We start from the raw sequence: 21,794 nt of genomic DNA on the forward strand, positions 1-21,794 counted from the left end.
GCTCCGTTATTTTAGTAGGACAGAAAATAAACGTAATTTTGTAGAACAGTGTTATTAAAATTTTTGGGGGTAGAACGACAAATAAAGACCAACTTCCTAGAATTTTGGAATAGCCATTAAATTATGTTAAACCTCCTGGGACCACTAATTAAAGAGTTAGTTGAGTGGTGGATGTTAAAAACTGTTAAATAAAAATCTATTTTTCCGAAAACCGTACCCGTACGGTATCCGTGGCATGACGGTAAGTGCGTTAGTGGCAATGTAACTTCTACCACAACATTCATAATTAAAAATGGTCTTCAACAGGGAGCGGAGAATTCGCCGATCCTCTTCAGCATTTACATCAGCGATCTGATAGGTAGTCTTACAAAGGCAATTGCGTACGCCGACGATCTAATTGCGTACAGAACGGCCCGAAGGGTTGAGGTTATTAGAATTCTCTTGCAGCGTGATTTCGACAAGATTCAGCGATATTGCGACGACTGTGAAAATAAATGTCCAGATGTCGGAGACAATTCTGTTCCGGACTCCGTTAGCTAGGGCCACGGGGAATAAGTGCAAGAATCTTCAAGGGCAGCGATCAGCGAGCAAAAGTGTAGTGAAATACCTCGTTATCTGGTGGATCAGTATTTATATTTCGACAGACATATAAATGCTGCTCTGACCAGGGCCAGAGGAGCCTTTGCTCTGACGTAACTCGTGTTTTACTGCAGTTGGCTTGACCCCAGAGTGAAGGTAATTTGCTACATGGCCCTCATACGGCTAGTTGTTTATGGTTGTCCTGTGTGGTTCAACGTTGCCCCTTCCCAGATGGAGAAGTTTAGGGTGTTCGAGCGGCAGTGTCTACGACGCTGTACCGGCTTATATCGAATAACCGAATCTTCTTACGTGCATTACTATTCCAACGAGGTCCTATAGAACGGGGTTCGGATCAACCAAATTGACTCTTTCGAGGTCACATTGCTAGAGCTATGTCTTCGACCAACAATTTAATTTTCGGGGCGTTCTATCCAAACGACAAGTATTTTGAGAGTGTACGCTTGAGCAGCTTTATTCCACCAGAGGCATTCCTCTTTTTAGATAGATGCGGTCTGATACAGGATAGATTGGCAGCTCCGCTAATCTACCAAGTCAGATGACGAACCATGAATAGGCGACTCCTGTACAATTGGGACGTCATGGCACAAGGCGGAGAAGAGCTCCTTCGCTTCAATAGGGCTGTGTCCGAACGGAACCGAACTAAAAGGGCGAAGCAAGTGAACTAGTTTTGTTTTCAATTGGCACTTGATAGTGGGTAGTCGGAATGGGGTTTTAAGCCTTGGCTGGCTTACATACTTGTTTCTTAGTGGCACAAAAAATAATTATTACAAAAAAAGGAAAAAAATTATAAAAAAAATAATAATAATGAAGAGAAAAAAAACATGGAATAAGGGAAAAAATGAACAATTAAAAACTAAAAATGTTAGATAGTTAGATTTGGTGGTGTGGTTGTTCTAGTTTTAAGTAGTTTATAGGTAGAATAGTTAGTTTAAGTTAGCTTTAAGTTTTATATTAAGGACCATATTTAAATAGTTTTCAGTAAAAATAAAAAAAGGATATTGATATTATTTTTTTTCAAATTTTCTAATAAATACAAAAATAACAAAATTTATTTGAAGTAAAATAATAATTAAATGAATAAAAATTAATATTAAGTTTTATAGTTTAACTTAGAGTGTTCGTATGGGACCAGAAAGCTTCTTTTAAGTAATGGTTAATTAGGTTAGTTTTATGAATGTTTGTCTAGCTTTAAGATAGGTTTAAGATTGAATTAATAAAAATGAATTTAAATACAAAAAGGGCGTTAGACTGTCATGCTTGAGGTGTTGCGTTAAATCCCGGCCTGTGCCATCTTAAGTTTTTTCAATTGTACTGTGCGAGGAATTGACAAATTCTCTAAGAGTAATTCTTGTCAAATTTGCCGTTCGGACTTAAAACTGTAGGTCCCCTCCAATCCTGACAACAGTACTCGCACACAGGAATGTTCGAGAGTTGTAAGTCACTAGACTCTAGTTCTCAACGGACTGTTGCGCCTCCTAATTTATCTATTTTTATAACTTTTCGAAAACAAAACAATTTTCAAATTTGGAACTACCAAAAATTCCATTTTAAAGAAAACACGGGAACAACAGACCAAAGCGGAAATTATAAAATTGGTCTTTGGTGGAAATTTAATTATTTCACTGCTTGAGTACAAGATTCGATTTTAAAATATTCAATAACAAAATAAAATTCTCTTCTCTATCAAGCAGAAAGATATTTTCAAAATGAAAAAAAGAGGCTGGGATGCAACCCACACTGATAACTTCCCATCCCGTCTGTCGATTTGTCTAGCTTAAAAGTTTGTCTATATGTACTCGTATCAATTTTTACCAAGTTTGCTTACTATTTTTTGTAGATTTTATTTTTTTATGAAAAAACGGACTGTTGGATTTTTATATAAAAATTACTGAATATCGAAAACAATATTTTCTGTGAAATAAAATAAGTTTGAAGCCAATATTTTTAATTTCTGAAAGTACATTTTTACCAAGTTTTAGTATTGTTTTTTTTAGAGTTTTATTTTTTGTAAAAAAAACTGTCAATTCGATTTTTTTCAAAATTTTACTAAATGTTAACAACAATGTTTTTTGAAAGATAAAAGTAAATTAAAGCCCATATCTCAAAGTTTTGAAAAGATATTTGAGTCGAAAGTCAATTTTTACCAACTTTTATTATTTTTTATTTTTAGGTTTTTATTTTTTGTAAAAAAACTCTCAATTCGATTTTTCTCAACATTTTTCAGAATGTTGAAAACAGTACAAAATTGTTTTGGAGATGATATCATATTTTAGTCGTAAAATTTTGGAGGTAACACATTTTTATCATTTTTTTTTTGATTTATAAAAAAAAAACCGTTAAATGGATATTTTTCAAAAAATATACTTCTTTGATATTACATTACAATATATTATATAAAATTTAATTCAAGTCTCGAGCGTTTTCACCTTTTTTCAAACTGCTATGGTAAAAAAACCACCCACGCAATTTTCTTGAGAGCCCTTTCTGCATCTTTGTGCCTTATTATCTGTATAACAAAATTTATTTGAACTTGATATCTCTTTTGGTTCTTGAGCTATAAACGTCGAAACTAAAGTTGCGAACGTACGGACGTACGAACGTACGCACACACGCACGCACAGACATCTTTCTAAAAATCTTTATTTCGACTCTAAGGACCTTGAAACGTGGAGAAATGTCAAAATTTTCAATTTGACAAATCGGACCCATTACAATAACTTCCTATAAAAATTTGAAAAAATATCAACTAATGATTTTTTATAAATCGAATAAGAAATGATAAATTTTCAATATTTGGTAAAACTTCTAGAAAAATCAAATTCACAGTTTTTTTTTTAAATACAAATTTAAAATTAGTTGCCATGTAATAAAAAAAAATTCAAGTATCGGCCCTATTTCAATTTTATAAAAAGTAATAATACATTTTCCAATAGTTGGCTTTCTTACACTTAAACAAAGTGAAATAAAGCCAAATTGGCTTCAACAGTATGGCGTGTAAATAATTCAAACAAAAATTTTGCATACCCTCAACCTCGTATAATTCACCTATTTACCTCTGATCCTATACAGTGTCCCCAGGCAGGGCTGTTGCATACTTAACCGTAAAATTGATTTGGTCTATTTCCCAAAACAGTTTGCCCGTATTTCACCTTATCAGATTGCATTATGACCCAAAATTAAGTCAATTTATGTCCATTTCGAAATTTAATTTATAAAACATTTTATCCAAGATCTTCACAAGAACAGCTTTTTGAGATAATGCCGTTTATAGGAAATGAAATATGTTAGTGAATTTAATATACGATCCGTGTAAATTGAAGAATAGTTTTGAATGATTTGGTTTATTTTCCTTTGAGGCTATATGAAAAATAAGATCTATGCTCCACTTCTTTGGGTGGAGCTTGTAAATTTTTCTAGAACATACCGACCCAATTGATCAAATTGATCATGGAAAATTTCAAGAAAAAGCTGCTTTTCGTTTATATTGTTAATGGCGTATATTCTTTTTACAAAGAAATAAACATCCAATCTTAAAATAACCATTCAAACATAGAGGACAAAAAGTCAAGTTTATATTCGTATATTCAAATATGTTTTTGTCCTCGAATAATAATAAATCGGATGTGAAGTTTTTATTTTATTTACCTACTTTATGTAATATGTCAAACAATATATCATTTTGAAATTCATATTGCATACATCAATTCTTGTTGGATTTACAAATAAACCTTTTGACAGTCGTTTCCCATTCAAATAGCAAATAAAAACTTACATCTTTAAACTATTCTCTGAAAACGTGTAAAGCGTGTATACCTCAAGTTATGCCTTATGATGCGACTGTACTCAAAATCCACTAAGCATATGTGCACAAAGCACACATAAGACAAAGAAGCCATAAAGACTGTACTTGACTCTGACGGTCTTCCCAGAGTTCAATCCACTTTACCTGTTATTTGGTATGAATAAATGCAAGTATGGGATTTACAGAAAAATAATCAAATTCCAAAATGTATCCACTTTTTAAACATTCAAATATATCGACAAAATATTGTTTCAGTTGGTAATGGACACATTTTTGAAATTTTTCTCAAATTCGAGGAAAAATTTACTAAAAACAATATCGAGAAAGCAATAAAGCTCATAATAATTTGAGACAACATTTTTAAGTACTATAACACTTTGTTCGAAAATTCTAGTGTCAGTTCTAGGCCTACATTTTTTTTAAATCGGTCTAGGGAATTTCTAGAATTTTGAGCTCAAAGTTGATAGTCACAAAGAAATACGATATTCAAATAGAATTATAAATAAATAAATAATTCAGTTTAGATAGACCCTAGGTACTTAAAACTCTCAACCATTACTGCGTGCGAGTAATGTTATCAGTGATGAAGTGGATCACAGTTGCAAGCCAAATACGAATGCTTGAGAAATCACTTTCAATAACACGAATAATTCTTAGAGGACTTCTCAATCCCTCGCAAGAGGCAGTACCTGAAGAAAAACACTTTAGATGGCACAGGTTTGAAAGGTTTGAACCCAAGACTTCTAGCATAACTGTCCAACGCCACGGGTAAAATAGAAGTCATTAGAAATATTACAGAATAATGATTTCGTCAAATGAAAGCTTTAAAGTAATTTGATTTTTTTAACGCTTAAATAAATGGCCAAGTATTGACTTAAAATAGTCAGAAGGCTTGTATCACTGAGCAGACAAAGAATAAGCTCTACAATTGGAGTAATAACGGGACACTGCCTCATAGGAAGACATGCTCTGAGGCTAGGGGTCTACACAAATGACTTCTGTAGAAGCTGCATGGACGAGGAGGAAGAGGAAACGGTCCAACACCTTCTATGTACATGCCCAGAACTCTCCATTAGAAGGTAATCCCTTCTTCGATAACACCAGTGAACTGGCAACGATTGACACAAAACGTCTCTCTAACTTTATTAAAAGTACAAAATGGTTTGTTTAAGTTCATTACTCTCCCATGAGTAACCTCATTAGTGGTATCACAATGGACCCTTGAGGTCTACTTGCGTCAATGACATCTGGACAGCCACTCCAACCTAACCTAAGTCATTAAGACATTAATTCGTATACCAAATTAATACAAATTTAACGAAATAATTCATGCATTTTACAAACGAGTATGTGCGACAAGGTCGTCCTTTTAACTTAACATTAATTCGATTGCCAAAAATAACCTTAAACATTTTTTAACTTATTTTTTGTTCTTTTGAATTTGACTGGTTTATAAAATCGCGAACTCGCGACTTTGGACTTGATTCTTCTCTCCTTTATGTGCTCATCCGAATCTTTTTGCCTTCTTTATTTTTGAAAGTCTTATACTAGGTATACATAAAAATCATATGTGGGTTGTTTTTTTTTGAAAATACTTGATTCTTAATTTTTGGTCGTTTTGGAATCATCAACGCTGGAAGCACGCGTTGTTTTTATCGAAAAAAAAAAAACAAAATACCTTCGAAAAGAAAGAATACGGAGTACGTAGTTGAAGAAACAAGTTTTGTAAATAACTCTGCAACAGACAAACCTTTTATAAGGAGAGTGAGTCAAATATATATACCCTGGATATTCATCTAAATCACCGATTTTTCAAATTTGTTGACGTTTGTGAAATTAAGCAAAAACCAAAAGGAATGTTTCTTACGTAAACTTCATACTTAGTATTTATATTCAAATCCTGAAAACACAAGTGAAGAAGCGTAATTGGTCAAATTAATTCCTTATCTTACATTAAAAGAAAATTTCAAAAAAGGTTTATTTAATTCAGTTTTCAGTTACTAGGGAAGGGAGATTTCAAATAGTTAAAATGAGGTGAGTTGAATCTTCTTTAACTCAGTCAGACTTTGCGCTCTAATGAATCCTTTGATGAAGATGACGATGACATTGAACTGATAACGTTTCTGTCTTTTAAATATCTAAAGTCTTGAATATAAGATACAAAATAAATACTTATATCAACATCAACTTCCGTTTTATGTTGTAAATGGATATGTTTAGGGGGTGAGTCTTCTTGTTATTTTTTTTTGATTGCCTACATATGTATATGTACGAGTATAGCTTAAATTACCCTTAACGTGTTAGCCTAGTTTTTGGTTCACTTGTATGTCCTCAAATTTAAGTGTTTTTTGTCATTATTCCGTTAAATATTTGATGTGACCACCCAAATGTTTTGAAATTGTATTTATAATTGAATTTGGGATTTAAAAAAAATGTAACGGTACTAGTATGTCAGGCATACATTTAAAATATCCTGATTTATAGATCTGACTAAAACAATTTCAGTTAGTAGTTTTATGTTGATTTATTTTTGATTGAACGTCTCCTAAAGAGTGCATTTTTTGATAACTTAATTTTGGTTTTAAAACAAAACAGAGGTACTAACTAGCTAACGTGTTTAAAGTATTGAAATCTGGAAACATATGTACTGGTTATCTATTTTGCGGTGGTGACATATTTCAACATCATTTAAATGACCACAAAGCGAATTGTAACAAGCATCGATTCTTTTGAGATAATTTTTGACCACTTTTTGACACATTTTGGGTGGTATCTCATAGGCCATAACTTGAGGAATGATTATCTGCATAAGCACAATGTTGCGAGTAGCCCCACAAATAAAGCCCATCGTTGTCAAATCGCATGATCTTGGTGGCCTGTTAATATCGCCACGACGATAAATTACGCGGCCAGGAAATGTCTCTTGCAACAAAGCCATATTCGCTAGAGTTGTATGTCATGTGGCACCGTCTTGTTGAAACCACATGTTCATCAAGTCGTATTCTTTAATAGCAGGAAAAAAAATCGGTTGTCATATGACCATAATGCTTCGAATTGACATTGATAGTCGTTCCATCGTCGTATTTGAAGAAGTAAGGTCCAATCACACCTACGGAGCAAAGAGTGCACCAAACAGTGGCTTTTTGTGGATGTAATGGCCTCTCTTTAATTACTTGATTCTCAGAATCCCATATACGACAATTTTGTTTATTAACATACTGAGTGAGAAATGTGCTTCGTCGCTGAAGAAAATTTTGTTCGAAAAATCGCCTTATACCATCTGTTGTTCAAGCACCTATTCGACGTATCTACGAAGCACGTTGTGAATGGTCAGCTGGCTTCAGTTGTTTTGTGGGCTAAATAGATGTAAGTTTACATCGAAATGCCATTATGTGCCATAAGACAGTCCTAATTCCTGAGAACGACGCGGAATAGACACATTCCGGTCTTCGTCAGCACTTTCACTAATAGCTTACAGCAGCAATATTTTCATTGGTTCGAGCAAAACGATGGTGCACAGGCCTTACGATGTCTGTAATCAATGCAGTATCTTTAAATTTACTTACGATTTTGTCTTGCGTAGTTCGACGATCATGTAAACCATAATCTTCTCTTAAAGCACGATAAGCAGCTGTGGTAGAATTAACATTTTTGTAGTAGGTTTCAATATTTATGCGTTATACAATAGTTAAGCGATCCATTTTCGTAAATGTCAAACTTTCAACGAACAAAAAATTGGTTTAAGAACTTAGTTTGACAGCTGTCGAATTCAAACTCTAAGCTTTGGAAATCGCAAAATAGATACCTTGTTATTACTCCATTACGTGGATAATTTTGCTGAAGGATTTAGATGTAAAGCTTGGCAAGAACTGAAGACGAACGATCTACCATAGTGCCGAATTATTGGTAAATAGGCTCTTGAAAAAATTCCGAAGACCCTATTTTTAAATCGAAGAATTGTATTGCTTATTTCTGGTTGAATAGTTACATAAACAAGCAAAACTGCTGTATTTTATGCATCCAGAAAAAGTCAAAAGTTACTATCTGGTGCGGATTAAGGCCTTTCCAATGGGACGTATTTCTCCAAAGCTGATGCAAACGCAACGTTAACTTGAATAGTGATTGCAATGTTACCAAAAAGAGAGAGATGTCTTGCATGATATGTAGTTTGAATAAGACGGTGCCCATTGATTTGTTTTTAAAGTACCTCACTAAGGTTTTTATCTGCCCAACATTTTTTTGGGAAGTCGATATCTTTGCTTGTTCTTGAGATATGGAGGTTTAAAGTATGCATGTTTACGAACGATTTTAGGGATCGTGCAACGTTAAGAAATGTGTATAATAATTGCAGTTGAACGACTAAGATTTTTTGGGGCTTCAGAATAATTAGAAAAGGATTCAAAGAAATTATTCTCTGAGTAATTTTAGAAGAATTAAGGGTTTCAAGTCTACTTTGGTACCTGTCTCACGAAATGAGAACAATCAGCAGCACAGTACATGACGACATCGAACACCATTGGAATGCTGTAAAAATGTTTTCATTTCAGGTACTGACAGAATAGTCAGTCGAAAAGAAGGAAGCAACAACGCTGGGCTTTCAGAAGAATCTTGGGCAAGGATCAACTAACGCAAACAGTTAAGGGCTCGAATAACTGCTGCACAAGCTGAAGAAAAAATGAGCTGGACTCCTCGTACCATATGAAAAAGAGAGAGGTTCACAGCATCAGTGTGCGCCGCCGCCGTGAAAAGCGTAACCAACGCATTGGTGAAAGAAGCAGAAGATGCTGCAAACAGGTGCGACAGCAGGACCGTTTACAGAATAACCAAAGAGCTGGCCGGTGCATACAGTTCAAAGAACACCTGATAAAAGAACTAGGCGGTAATTTGGTAATTACGGTGGATGCGCAAGTCAGAAGGTGGAAAGAATACTTTTCCTCGGTTTTAAACCGAGTGTTTGCAAACAACACGCAGCCGATGCCTTCTGAAGGTCCTGAACAAACTAAAAAAGATGAGATCGTAAACGCAATTAAAGCATTTAAGAACAACAAAGCAGTAGGACTTGATGGAATTCTCGGAGAGATTCTACAAGCTGCGCCAACGTCATCGAGCGAACTGCTTCATCCGCTCATAAAAAAAGACTGGACCAAGGGAATTATCGTCAAGCTCCCAAAAAAAGAGATCTAACAAAGTGCGAAAACTGGAGAGGAATTTGCGTTCTTCCTGTCGCGGTCGTTGCCAAAATAGTAGCAAAAGTCATACTGGAACGCATTAGAGAACACCTTGAGGCCACACTTGATGCTGAACAAGCAGGATTCCGCGCTGATCCTCCTGTGTTGATCATATCAACAACTTGCGGATCATTATTGAAAAGTGCGTTGAATATCGATCACCACTACACCTGCTGTTCATCGACTTTGAAAAGGCCTTTGATAGCGTTATCAGTGAAACTAATTGCTATTATTAAAGCAACATATGATGGATCCAAGTGTCACGTTCTCCACGATGATAGGTTGACAGATGATCTTGAAATCCTTAGTGGAGTCAGACAGGGCTGTATTCTGTCACCAATATTGTTTTTGTTGGTGATAAGCGATGTACTGCGCACAGCAGAAGTTGTGGGGCTGAAAATTAATTCCGGCAAAATAAAAATGATCAGCCTCGGAACCCGACCATCCTCTCAAATAAATATTTCCTTGCAACCGGTGGAAAAAGTGGAGAGTTTTGAATACCTTGGAAGTATCGTCTCCATCGAAGGCGGAACCGAACAAGACGTCTTCTGTCGCATCGGCAAAGCAAAAGTGGCGTTCGGTATGCTGTCAAAAAGTTTGAGGAATAACTCTATCACCTTGAGAACTAAACTACGACTGTTTTGCACTTGGAAGGTTTCTTCAGCCATAACAAGAAAGTTGCAAACCGTCGTTAATAGATGTCTTCATAACATTCTAAGGATTTTCTGGCCAACCCGTATATCAGATGAGGTCCTTCATAGAAGGACAGGTCATAAACCTATAGACTCTATAATACGAAGACGTAAGTGGCAATGGATTGGACATACGCTTCGAAAAGTTAACGACTGCATTGCAGGCCAAACAATGCATTGCAATCCGCTTACACAAGAAGGAAGAAAAGCTGGAAAACCGAGAAGCACGTGGAGCAGGACAGTCGAGGCGTAACTACCGCCACTAGGCAAAAGTTGGAAGGAGCTGAAACACATCTCCGGAAACTGTACACGATGGTGCGAAGGTGTAGTAGAGAATCTATGGCCCTTAAGGGTTTTCCAACGGACTTAACAGGTCTGAGGACCTAAGTTAGTCTGTTGGGTACGAAACATCGTGAACGCAATCGTTCATCTCTTTTAATGAACAATATATTTTAATTTCATTTTAACTTAAATAAATTGCCATTATATTCAATGTATACTAAAATGGTCTCACGACACGATGATGGTTTAAATTAAGCAGCTGCCTTGAGGTTCTAATGTATGGTATTATATATCAACAATTCTGAGTGGTATTATGAGTTGACTAACCATGAATAAAACATCTTATAATCAGTGCTTGAACATTTTATTTAAAAATCATTCCTTCACGCTTAAATTCAGAAAAATGAGACAACGTTTCCGGAACTGATTTTGTGATTTAAATCGCAAGAAACTTACTTCATTTCGCACATTAAATCTTCTTTTTCTCGCAGCCATTTCGAATCAGATTAAAAAGATTGATTCTGTAAAGGGATAGCAAAAAAGAGCACTTTATAAAAAGTAAAAGTATGAGAACAGTTTTTTGGGGTAAAATTCGTGTTGTTTAACAGGAAATTCTCAATTTATTTTGAAGTTTTTTACCAAAATAAACTGAAATGAAAATGAGCGTGAAAAATTAATTTTGTCTCTTTTGAAAACCAAAAACAAAATCTTACCAATAGAATACAATATTCTTTACAAAGATTAATGATGTTCACCTATCTTCTGAACGATGACAGAACTAGTTATTGTTAACTTTCATGTAGAACAAATTTGTTGTATTTCTTTGACATTGTTAATGATTTTATGATTTTGGTTTTAACAGAACACCCATCAGTAACTCACTTCAACTTGCTTTTGTTCTCAGGCTACGTAGATTTTTCTTTTGTTGAAAGGTCAGATTACCTTACGAAGAAAAACGAAAAAAACTAACTGACGAAAAATTTCATTCAAAAAGATTGTATTCATCAGAAAAAATACTTTCCGTTTCAATTTTCTATGGTTGACAGTAATAAATAAACAATCAATGGCAACCTTTTAAAAAAGACAATATTGAGCTCTTGCAGCAGGAGACACAATTTTCCATTAATGACATTTTAAGTGAGATCGAAGTATAGAACCTGAGTGGAATTAGGTCACCTGATATAATACATGAAATATTAAATGCAGGTACTCGAAGTAAGTTCGCTCATAAATTATGGTATTGTTAAATATGGACACTGACCGACACGTATCCTAAATGAGACAATAAGGACTCGTCATGAATGATTTATGCTAAAAATCTTGAAGTCAAGCCATAAATCCTGCTCTCTCCACACATCAATTTTTGAATGAATGGAAAAGTAGGTTACCTACTCTAAGTTCTTAAGTTTGCTACCGTTTTTGTATTCGTTACTATAAGTCCTAATTTTTTTAGAAACAAAAACGTAGCACATCCTGTATTCTTAAAAAAAGTAAAAACAAATAGAAAATAAAAAAAGAACAAAAACAAAAAACACCCAACAAATGAGTGAAAATCTCTTATTTATCATAATAAATAAACAGATCTGTCCACGAAATTGTCCTTTCATGTTCGGGAATAAATTATAATTTCAATAACGTAACGTATTCAACACATTCAGGGAGAGGGTAAGGTAACCAGAAACTCATATCAAAATCATCCGCATTTGTTTCAGCGTTGTTTTTGTTTTCATAAAAAAATGTCCTTTTTTTCGAATTTGAACCACCACCCCACCGACTACGATGACAACGTGACACTTTGCATCCTGGATGGGATGATAAATGTAAATGAATATAGTAGAGGGTTGTTGTTAATTCATTGCATTCGGATTCGAGACCATATAATAAATGGAATCCCTGTCCCGTTTAGCGTATTTGCAAATCGATGATATTTAAAAAACAAAAATTGTATCCTTATTATCCTGTAAGAGTGTATATGGTTTAGTTCTAATGAGGCAATTTGTATGCTTGTCGTTAAGCTGGATATTATGCTCTTTTTGTGCTAAGAGTGTTTTCCCTATTTGATTTTTATCTTAACGAATATCATAGACTCGTATAGTAAATACCTAAATAAGCACATTGTTGCTTGATTTTTGTTTTTCTTGGAGTTAGTTGGTGTATTTCAATTTATTAGTTTTAAAATTTGCATTTAAATTGGAAAATTATAAATAAAAAACTTCCATAAGAGTCTGACGACAAATAAATTTAGAGTTTAATGTATCTGGTAAATGTTTTAATTAATATTTTTGTATGAGGAATTGGATACAAATTTAAATATTACATACATATGTATATAGGTATGTATGTATATGTGTTTTCTTAGTGAGGTAGTTACTTTATTTTTTTTATCACAATAAGAAAATAGTCAGAAGTTAAGGCTTTCACTTTTGTTAAAAACAGTGACACTTTTTAAATTTTTGCCAGGCTTTTAAAAACATCACCAGTTATGTTATCCAATTGTCCTAGGGTCAATATAATTTTCTGTTCCAAATATTTTTAAATTCGCAACTTTTCTTTATAACAAAATACTTACTAAGTAACTTAGGTCTTCAGACCTATAAATTCCGTGGGTGATCTTTAGCTAGACACTCGGCCTTAACTTCTCCTATGCTCAATTGCGTGCGGTTACTGATGATGAGTCTGAGCTCTAGATTAGATTAGATTTATTTGTTCAATGTTAAATGTTCATACATTACATTAATTCTGTAGATGTTCAAATGGTAGACATGTGCATTTAAGTGGACACAAGCGTCCACAGGGTTTTCTCAGAACCCACCTCTGCTTATTAACTCGTACTCTCACCTCCCCGCGGTGAACATCGGGTGCCTAGTACCTTAACTGAAGATTGGGTTTCAACCCCAGTGGAAAGTTGTTGGGAGCAGCAAACGAGAGAGGGGGGAAAGGTGTTTCCACTAAGGCACCTCTCCTTATCCAGGCGGCAGCGGATAAATTCTCAAGATGGAATCAAGGGTGGCGTCTACAGTTCCAGTAGGGTTGAACTACTTAGTGAACACCTTATAGGGCTTCTTCGACATATTCGAAACCCAGGCCTGTAAGGAGCGTTTATCCGGCTCCCCTTTCTTCGAGTTATATTAAGGATCTTGCCCTCCAGGTTGGCGGTTGTGACGTCAGGGTGACTTCCTAGCCACGTAAAAATTACCTTTAGTAACGAAGTACCAACAAGCCTCGGATACGGACGGATTCACTGTTGACAACCCACGAAATAAGGACAACGAACTTCGGATCTGTACGTGGAATGTTAGGTCCCTTAACAGACCACGTGCAGCCGAACAATTAGCGGAAGCCCTAAACTGCTCCAAGATACTACCGCCATCCAAGAAGTGCGATGGGATGGACCGGGCAGACGCAAACTAAAAGCCTGCGATATATACTACGGCGACTGCTACCGAAAACAAAGACAGCGTCTATTTGGGTGTGGATTTGTTGTTGGAACTAGACTCAGGCAAAAAGTCTTGAGTTTTAACAGTGTGAGAGACCGCATCACGACTATCCGCATCAAGGCTAAATTCGCCAACATAAGCCTAATATGCGCGCATGTCCCAGCAGAGGAGAAAGATGAAGACACCAAAGACATATTTTTCGAGCTCTTGGACAAGACATATGAGCAGTGCCCTTGCTATGACATTAAAATTGTCTGCTAGTACGCAGTTCACACATCTCAATATCTACAAGAGGACATGGAAATCTCCTGATCAATCAACCGTCAACCAGATTGACCACATTGCGATCGACGCGCGACAAGTCTCGAGTACACAAAATTTCCCAACTTTCCGAGGGGCCAAAATTGACTCGGACCACTACCTCGTTGTAGCCAAGGTACGGCTACGGATATCCCGATCCAAGCCAAAACAGGGAAGTACTGTGAGAAGATTCGACGTTAGAAAGCTACAATCGCAAGAGACTGCCATGTCCTTTTCCGATCGAGTCTTTAATAACCTCTTAAGGAGTCCTAAGCTTCCTGCATTAAGCATTGAAAACCAGCGGCAACATTGCCTTGCAGCCATCAGAGATGCCACCTCTGAAGTGCTAGGTTTCATACGGCCACCACAGCGAATCGCCTGGTTTGACGACGAATGTCGGCAAACGCACCCAGCGAAACAAGAGGCATACAAAACGGCGCTGCACAAAAGGACTAGAGCTGCTCGCGAGCTCTACGAGCAGAAGAGGAGCGAGGAACACCGGCTTCTTAGATGGAAAAAAAGCATGATAAGCGCGCGATCGAGGAGATAGAGGGATGTCACAAAAGGAATGAGATTCGTAAATTTTACTATAAGGTAAAAAAAACCTCCCAAGGGTACCAGCCACGAACCGAAGCCTGTAAAGACGATCAGGGGAACATCGAAGTAGAACCGCAGTCGATGCTGAGAACATGGAAAGATCACTTCTCCAAATTATATAACGGCGATGACGAACCGAATTCCGCTGTAAGGGAGATAGAACCACTCAACCTCGGCGACGCAGATCAACAATTCCGCCTACCCGACCTAGACGAAGTGAAGATAGCTATATCTAAACTTAAGTCAAATAAAGCTACTGGAGCTGACGGCATCGCTGCTGAACTATTCAAAACAGCAGGCGATGACTTGGTAGGGAGCGTGCACCAACTCTTCTTCAAGATATGGTCGGAAGAAAGCATGCCCGATAAGTGGAATCTCAGCATAGTGTGCCCGATACATAAGAAAGGAGACCCTCTAAACTGCGCCAACTACAGAGGCATCAGTCTCCTTAACATTGCATATAAGATTTTCTATGTCATATCATGTGAACGTCTGAAGCCATTCGTCAACAACTTGACTGGTCCTTATCAGTGTGGCTTCAGACCAGGAAAGTCCACTATCGACCAAATTTTCACACTACGGCAGATCCTGGAAAAAACCCAGAAGCTTCAAATCGATACCCACCATCTCTTTATCGATTTTAAATCCGCGTATGACAGCATCTATAGGGAAGAGCTCTACAAAGCAATGTTTAGTTTTGGCATCCCTGCCAAACTTATCCGTTTGTGCAGAATGACGATGGAGAATGCACGCTGCTCTATCAAGATCGGGAAAGATCTTACCGATTCATTTGATGCCAAAAAAGGTTTTAGACAAGGCGATGCACTGTCATGCGACTTCTTCAACATCATTCTGGAAATAATTGTGCAAAACTCAACCGTCAACACTAGAGGCACAATCTTCCAAAGGTCCATTCAATTACTCGGATACGCAGATGGTATTGACATAATTGGAAGATCAAAGCGTGATGTCAGTGGAGCGTTTTTGAACATTGCGACGGAAGTGAAGTGGGTGAGGGCAAGACCAAGTATATGCTGTCATCAAAAAAGGACATTGAACTACGACGTGTTGGTCAAAACGTCACCATGGATATGTATAATTTCGAGGTAGTTAAGGACTTTGTCTACCTAGGCACCGCTATTAACACAGACAATGACACCAGCGCTGCAGCGCTGAAATCAAACGAAGAATAACTCTTGCAAATCGCTGCTTCTTTGGACTTAGAAGGCAATTGAGAAGTAAAGTCCTCTCTCGAGCATCTCGACCCTGTCAAAGGAAGATGAGAGCGTCTTAGGATGGTTTGAGAGAACTATTCTTCGGATGATTTTTGGTCCCGTACGCATAGATGGAGAATGGAAGAGAAGATATAACGACGAACTGTACGGGCAGTACAGCGACACTGACCTAGTTAGCAGAATTAAAGTCCAACGGCTTAGATGGCTAGGTCATGTAGAGCGGATGGACATCAACGCTCCAGCCCGGAAGGTCTTCGAATCCAATCCCGAAGGACGGCGCAGTAGAGGAAAACCGCGACTCAGGTGTCGCACCCAGGTTGGAGAGGACCTCAACCAATTTGGCGTGTGAAACTAGAGACAGCTAGCTAGGGACCGAGCTGGCAGGAGACGCATGTTGGTTGAGGCCCAGGTCCGCCCCGGACATTAGCGCCACCTTAAGTAAGTAAGTAATAATTCTGTTTTTATATGCTTATGCGATTTTACAATATTTATAAAACAAGAGAGTATCTACTTCATTTAGATGATGAGTGATAAGCTCTTCAGATAAAACATCGCTTCCAAAGACATGTCTTCTTGTTTCTCGTAACACTGGACAGTAGATATCTACCCTTGAGATAAAAAATGTTTTCTCTCTCACCAATATTGCATAATTCACACATCAAAGGTAATCTTTTTATATAAAATCAGAGCAATTTTTCAACAGTTTCATATTTTTTGCTATACCCCACACTTGAGTTGGATACATTTATGTTGACTCCGCTAAATATTCATATCCTTTGTATTTACTGCTTATTATTAAAGATTCGTAGTTGTTTAAGTTTATACTCAGCATACTACCTTCCATTGTCCCTGTCTTCGTTTCAAACCATGTCGAAATATTTTCTCCATCCCATACTGCAGCCTTTGTTACCAGATGATGTCCCCATCCGAACTTGTATGAAATTCCTAATCCAAACATTTTGTCAAACTGAAGTCAGCTTGTAGGATGTATTTCAGAAAGAAATTAATCTATAGTTTGCTGGCTCCATTTTATTTGCTTTTTTGTGGATTGGAAAAATAAGCGCTTCTTTCTTTATTTTACGTATTTTTTTCCCGAAATCACTCCTAATCTTACAACTCACTAAACTTTTTCCTTACATAGTATTTTCCATTTTCTTTTTAGTCTGAGCTCCATCTAGCGCTTCCCTAATCTTGAAAATTCCTACTTGACTGTTTTTCTCCACGTGCTTTTAGGTGTTTTGCCTTATGAGAGTGGATTTATTTGCATTGTCTGATCTATGTATACCTTTGAGAGCCGTTTGTGCCTAGTATAATATTGCCAATAGGTTCCTGACCTGTTATCCTATATAGTTCTTTATTGATTGGAAAGTTGTTCCACACAATGGATAACAGAGCCTTCGATTTTCGATACAGATCACAATGTTTTCTTCTGTTGTTACCTTGACTATGAGAAGCATTACTTTCAAATTACTAAAGACGCTGTTCTTTTTCTACTGGTTATTGAGTAATGTATATGAGAGAAGATGGGAGGTTGTGAGGCTTAACATCTTACTTTTCCAGTGTTTATTATCACCCTGATGATCTCGGCTTCTCTCCTCACATTTGTTGCTATTTGATGGAGATTCCATATCCTATGAGATATCCAGCATATATGTACATAGTCTTTGTAGTCTAGAGGTTTTAGGTATGTTGTCTGTTTTCTGTCAAGGCTGCTCGTAGCACATAACTTATTTATCATCATTAAAAACAAAATTGGTGACAGTATGCAGCTCATGTTTGACTGTGATGGAAATTCAACGCACTGGTCGATGATAATCCGGAAGATTTTGATATTATCAATGTAAGATAATCCATTCCGGAATTCTTCTTGTTTAGAGTCAAGTGTTGCTTCAAAGTGTTCTCTTATGCCTTATAAGACAACCGTCGTTACCGTCATCAGGTCTCCTTTTTTTGGGAAGGCAACAGCCTAGTCACTGATAAAGCTTCGGTTCCCATCGATCACCGAAATCAAGCATCATCAGTGAGCCTACCGCGTGCTGTTGTCATGTGTTCTTTCTGTCTGTTGTTATTTCTCTTCTGTCCTTGTTTTGTTATCAATTTACATAGTCTAGTAGCTCAAGGTGCTGTGTTCTCTACTCTGTATATTTATGTGCTGAGTAGTGTGTGTGCAATGTTTTTTTTGAGAGCTTGACTATCATTACCTTTTCGGACGAGCGCTCAGATATCCATGCTGCTGCTATGAGCGGTTGAAGCGATTCGCTTGAACTTGACGCTTCAGCCAAAGTACAGCTGTGCAGATATCGTATTACGCTATGTTGAACCTCTTTTATCGTGCAATATGGGGTTCTACCTCTTGTCTCCTCTTGTTGATCTTTGAACTAGTCTGTTCTGAAATCTAGGTTTTGATTCTTCATTGCATACGCCGGAATATTCTTTAAGCACCTGAAAACTCTTTTCACAGCATTTCAATAGTTTTTTATGGTATTTCATATTATAAATTATAATGGACTGTTTTTGGTTAGAGATTGGTATTATAGGGTTGAACGAAATGTTATTCTAACATGTGTCGGTTTGACTTTCTAGTCAAACAATACCTCTTTTGAGCAGGATACTCAATGGCGACCATGATCATAATATGATCATGGTCACATATTATGTGAGTCAAAAACAATTTAAGAATCATTACAAACATGGGCCATCGAATAAAGGTATACCAAAGAACGTGGTCATATAGGCCGATATTGTGTTTCACACATAATTGTCATAAATGTTTTAACCATAATGAAAGCTTGCTCTTGAACATCACGAGTGTTACTATATAAGACACTCATCATCAGATGAGCATGAGAGAAAAGTGCTTCATGTAATGTACGGTCCTTTAATATAGACTATGAGTGGAAACCAATGCTCCTGCCCGAAAATTATTCGAATCTACCTTCACAGGACAGCGTAGTCGAGGAAGCGGTGGATGGCGCACACAAGTCGAAAGTGATCTCGCCCAACTTGGAGTACGCTCTATAGACATTTGGCCAATTTTGTAAAATTACAGAAAATGTATTAAAACTCTTCTTTTCACAAGGATACATTTTTAAAAGATTTTATAATTACTGTGTTCTGAAATTCATTACACAAACTGTAAATGTTTAATAAACCCAAACGCATGCATAAACTTGAAATAAATAAATTTATTTTATTTGCAAATTAAAAGGGTTAACAAAATTCGTTATGGACTAATTGTGTTAAGCCATGCGTGACATGATATTTATTTGTCATGTCATTGCAAGAACACTATTTCAATTTTGTTCTGGGTCAACGCAACACAACACAACACAAAACACCACAAAATAATTGTCAGAAGTACTTGACACTATAAACTTGTAAACGGTTTACACAACCAACATATGTGTATGCTTAAGTGTCGAATAAATACCCACTGAATAAAATAAACATGTTGAAAAAAAAACTATATTCGAAATTTCAAATTTGTTGACATATGGCAAAGTACAATATTTAAATTGAAACGTTTAACGTTTCTTTTTTAGATTCTCCATGTACTTTATGCATCAGGAAGTTTGTTTGGGCTTAGTTAATATTTGTTATGTTATTGGTATGTTTTAAATTGATATAAATATTCAGGAATTGAATTTGAAACTCAACTACCAATTATGTTTAGTAAACAAACAAGAAGTTTTATATAAGCGTTATCTCAAATAGTTTTCAAAATAAGTGCATTTTGGGTCAGTATTAAGTTTACCATTTGTAATGAAATGTGGCAAAAAGTTGGGGATCAGTTTTTTTTTTTAATATTTCTTCTTCTGTATATTTTCCTTTAATTTTAAAACTATTCAGAAACATTTTCGTAGAAAACTGTAAAGTAACCCGAATGTATCAAGATTTTTAGCTTAATTGTTACAAGATTCATGTGTGTGCCATTTGGGAAAGTTTTTATGTTGATCTTTTTATAATCTTTAGTTGAAATAACAATCGATTTTTTATTTTATTAATCAATATATTTATTTCAGAAAATGCTGTTCGGAGACAACTATCTGTTGGTGAGTACTTCTTAAGACTAACTATCAAATATTAGCTTATGTTTTACTTGAACTTCTTCTTAGAGATACATTTCTATTTTAAGCATCGATCGTATTTGCACGCAACGATCGATGTTTACATTTATATTTTGTATGTCACACGTATTAATATATTAACGAGTAGTGAAAAGTTGATGGGATATGATTTCAGAATGCAATACTTTATTTTGTCTGTTTACATAAGGTTATGATTGGGATTGTGTTTAGGATTTAATGGCAAAGGGAAATGATTTAATTATACGAATGGATAGTATTGGTCAAAACAGGGATGAACTGTACCCCGTTTCAGGATTATTAATTTTATATCTATTTTAGAGTTTGTATGTCAGCTCTTTTGTTTTGTGAGTGATTTTGAATTATTTATTTGTAAGCCTGGTTGTGTATTTAAAAATCAAATATGCAATCACTTTTTCGATTTATGGCACAACATTTGAATCAATTTGTTTATCAATTTGCTCAAATGGTATCTTTCCAACTACCCCTAAAAATAATAAAAGACTACCAAGAAAAATTCTATTTTGAACGATTAAAATGCAATGTTTTTGGTTGTTTTTGTTTTTAATATGCTTTATTTAATGTTTGCGATTATATAAATAAGAGAAACATTTTTTAAAAGAACAACAGTTTAAAAACTCTTCAAATAGATGAACAAAAATAAAGCATACGCTTGACTTGAAGATCAAACTAAGAAAAAGTGTTAAAGTGTGGTAAAATTGGGAGATTAATATTTTGTAGGGCCACACGTTTTTTTTGTGAAAGACGCTGGTATTATTTTGTCAAATTTGTGTGACCTTCACTTTCAGTGATTTTTCTAGTTTGGGTTGTAGTTCTGTAGCCTTCGCTTGGTTTCTTCCCAAAAATGCTCAAAGGGACTGCGGTCCGCTGCTTAAAGTGTGCCTTAAGTTAGGTTCTTTTTATTGGAACATAATTCAAAGGTTCCCGTTCCGCTTGCAGCATTAACTCTCATATCACCCATGTTTAATAGTGGCATACAAATTGTGTGTTGGGCTATCTCTAAACAATTTGCTTCCGTCAAACCTAAATAAGTTTTGATTTAATAAATTTAAATTTACTAAAAACAGAGAGTAAGAAATATTAAAAGTACAAATTACTTATTTTTATATACAGTCATGGAAAAAATTATAAAAACGACTTGTTTAGTTTTTAATGTTTGAGTTTCTTTCGTTGAATTGCAATTTTTTTTATGTTACATTTTGTATTTAAAGTATATTGAAGTACGCTTTCAAAAATAAAGAAAAGAAAAAACTTGATTAAAATTTCAAATAACAAAAAATTAACTCAATTTAATTTCATTGGAAAAAAATAGAAACAATAGACTTAAAACTAAATAACACAATTTTTCTTAAAATATATTTTTTTTAAATATTTTGTTGTGCCACCACGATTTTTTAGTACTTCGGTGCACCTCCGACCCATTGAGTTTACTAATTTGGCACAAATGAAGGGCTCAATGGAGTACCACTCTTCCTGCACTTTTTCCCACAGCTTGTCTTTATTTTTGAATTTAAA

The 21,794-nt window shown here is 35.7% G+C and overlaps 1 long non-coding RNA gene across 1 annotated transcript in view; it reads left to right on the forward strand.

Moving 5' to 3' along the window:
- Positions 1-21,794, forward strand: part of LOC129938839 (uncharacterized) — a 204,390-nt gene that overhangs the window by 84,787 nt on the left and 97,809 nt on the right. Inside the window, exon 2 of the long non-coding RNA XR_008780488.1 lies at positions 20,196-20,225. This is a non-coding gene — a long non-coding RNA (uncharacterized LOC129938839). The remainder of the gene's footprint in view (positions 1-20,195; positions 20,226-21,794) is intronic.

This window comes from Eupeodes corollae, chromosome 1 (genome assembly GCF_945859685.1).
Source record: "Eupeodes corollae chromosome 1, idEupCoro1.1, whole genome shotgun sequence".
Lineage (NCBI taxonomy): Eukaryota > Metazoa > Arthropoda > Insecta > Diptera > Syrphidae > Eupeodes > Eupeodes corollae.